A 2,829-nucleotide genomic window follows, 5' to 3' on the forward strand; every position below is an offset into this window, starting at 1 on the left:
GCTCCCAGGTGAAGCCCGGGAGGGAGTCGGCATTTGTAATCAGTTTCCCCCATGGTGATCCTCCGACCACACTCTGAAAAATGCTACTTTAGAAGCTGCCGCTACTGGCTCATTAGATCCCAGAGAGAAGGTTTTCACAGAATGAAGAAAGGACGTGAGGTCGAGCAAGATTCTCGGCCTCCTGTGAAAACACCAAGCCAATCTTTCCTATCAGAACGTGGCACAAGATTGCTTCAGAGAGCTGGCATGTCTCCAGCAGGTTCCTATGTAGGGATCTTCTTATTCAGACCAACCTGTGGTCACTGGGAGCAAGATTCCAGGGAGTGAGGATCTAACCATGGGTCTGGAGGAAAAGAGAAAGCACCCATCTGCATCTTCTGTACGATGTCTGCAATGCTTTCATACACTGTAATTCATATGTTCGTACTGTAACCTTTCAGAGTCGTTAAATAAATACATCTGCTTAAAAGCTGAGGAATGATAGGCCTGGAGGTGCATCTTGCCTCCTTTGGTCACCACGACACGAGGAAGGGGGGGTGAAAAATAGTCACTGTACTACAATTTGCAGTGAGCAGGGCGGGCAAACCAGACCAATAACTTTGGCTTGACCTTCCTAGATCAAACGTCTTATCAGCTGGTCGAACTGAGGTTGGTTGTTGGGACCGGCAAATACTTGTGAAAGGATTGATGGATCAGATTATAAAAATAGATGGAAAGTTCCGACGATAAACGCAGCTGACTATGGGAACAGGAGAGAAACAACCCACCATATCATCTGGGAAAATGAAACTCCTTGGCAAGACTTCACAACAGCCTGATTCAAAATTTCATAATGAAATTATGTCTCTGATCAAAGCCTGAATGAGCTCATGGGCTGATTTTTGCCATTCGTGTTTATTCTGGTTTGAACCAAATTGAGGCATCAGAAACACATTATGCTAGTCTGTACTCCAGGAGTGGGCTATTGCACCGGGGTTTGGGGGAACAAAGGGACAGTGTGAGGAGGAAGGGGACATCTTTGGGTCCTCACTGGGCGTGAAGTTGTTTCTGACTGGCTCTCAGAGACTCCTCCGGGACGCCATGTCCGGGTCAGGGTCTTTGTAGCAAAATTGTGTTTAATCTCATGATACATGTCCTTGGGGCAATAAAAGTGAATGTCAAGGAAGAGAAGGTATTTCCCCGCTGTAGTCCAGGACATACACTGTTTTTGCTCTAGAACGAATGTTTTTTGTGGCTTGTTTGTTTCAGACTCAGAGAAATAAAGACTCAATCATCCTACCCAAAGACTATTCACTTAGTACCAAGTTGTTTTTACCAAGTAAGCTACACCGCAGGTGGGAATCCACCTTCCTCCTGCCTGGCCACCTCTTCTCTGGCTTCTCCTCAAGGCACAGTGAAAGATGGGCACTTCCTGACAACTTGAGGTGCCAAAAACAGAGGGAGGGCTTCTTGATTGAAACAAGGGCATCTACAGACGTTTCCATATTTTGGCGGTAGAAACAGCAACTGCTGGGTTTTCCTTACTCACCCTCAGGGCAAGAGGCATTCCCATCTGCTATTAACTAAATGTTTGTGTCCCCCTAAAATTCATCCATCATAGCTGTAATTTCCAACGTGATGGTGTTTGGAGGTGGGGCCCATGGGAGGTAATTAGCTGTCTGCAGGCTGGGGAGAGAGTTCTAGGAATATGACTCTGCTGACACTCTGACTTTGGACTTCCCAGCCTCCAGAACTGTGAGAAATGTTTGCTGTTTAAGGCACCCAGTCCATAGGTTTTTTGTTTTTGTTTTTGTTTTTGTTTTTGTTTTACAACAGGCTGAGCTAAAATACCATCTATCTATTCCCTCACTCAGTGAATACTTATTGACCCCTTACTGTGTATCAAGTGCTATTCAAAGTCTTGGAATTACAGTAGTGAACAAACCTACAAAGTCCCTGCTCTCAAGAAAATTACATTCTAGTTTTAGGGAAGCTCTGATAAACCTGTAAATATCATAATGTCAGCTAGTGATAAATGTCATGAAACAAGTAACACAGAATAACTGCAGAAGGGAGGGAGGCAGCTGATTTGGAAAGATCAGACAGGAAAGTTTTCTCTTAGTAGAAAGGATTGCCAGATAAAATCCCAGATGCCCAGTTAAATTAGAATTTCAGATAGACAATGAATTTCTTTTTTTTTTTTAGTAAAAGCATGTACCAAATATTGCATGGCACATACACTAGGAATTATTGTTTATCTGAAATCCTAATTTAACTGGGTATCCTGTATTTTTATGTGCGGAAATCTTGCAAGCTTACCAGTAGGTGACATCTGAGCTAAGAACGGAATGACCTGAAGGAACTAGCTGTTCAAAGTTTCAAGGAAAGAGTGATTCAGGCGGAGGGATCCAGAGTGAATGTCAGAATAACCACTGGGAGGGAGGTACAAGTGAGGCTAGATAAATAGGCGGGGGCCAGATCGTGCAGAATTCTGTAGGGATGGCAAGGAGTCTTGAATTTCTTTCTCTCTTTAAGTGTGATGCGCTATTGGAATTTTAAGAAGGGTGACAAGGTCTGACTGCTATTTGGCTGCTGTTTGGTCAGCCACCTTTGGAAGGGTTAGAGGGCAACCTCAGAAGATAATTGAACTTAAGCTTGTGCCATTGGCCTGGGAAGTGAGGGTACCTAGGAGGCCGCCAGGGAGGAGCAGCTTGGCGGTTGCTAGGGAGCGAGAGGGGCGGGGCTCTACGCACCGCGAAGGCTGAGCGGCCGGGACGGGGGCGGAGCCAGGAGAGCGGCGGCGCGCGCCGTGCGTTCGCAGGAAGTCGTGCCGGGAAAGCGAAGGGCGCG

Source organism: Panthera pardus, unplaced genomic scaffold, assembly GCF_024362965.1.
Source record: "Panthera pardus isolate Hobbes unplaced genomic scaffold, ASM2436296v1 HiC_scaffold_11, whole genome shotgun sequence".
Classification (NCBI taxonomy): Eukaryota; Metazoa; Chordata; class Mammalia; order Carnivora; family Felidae; genus Panthera; species Panthera pardus.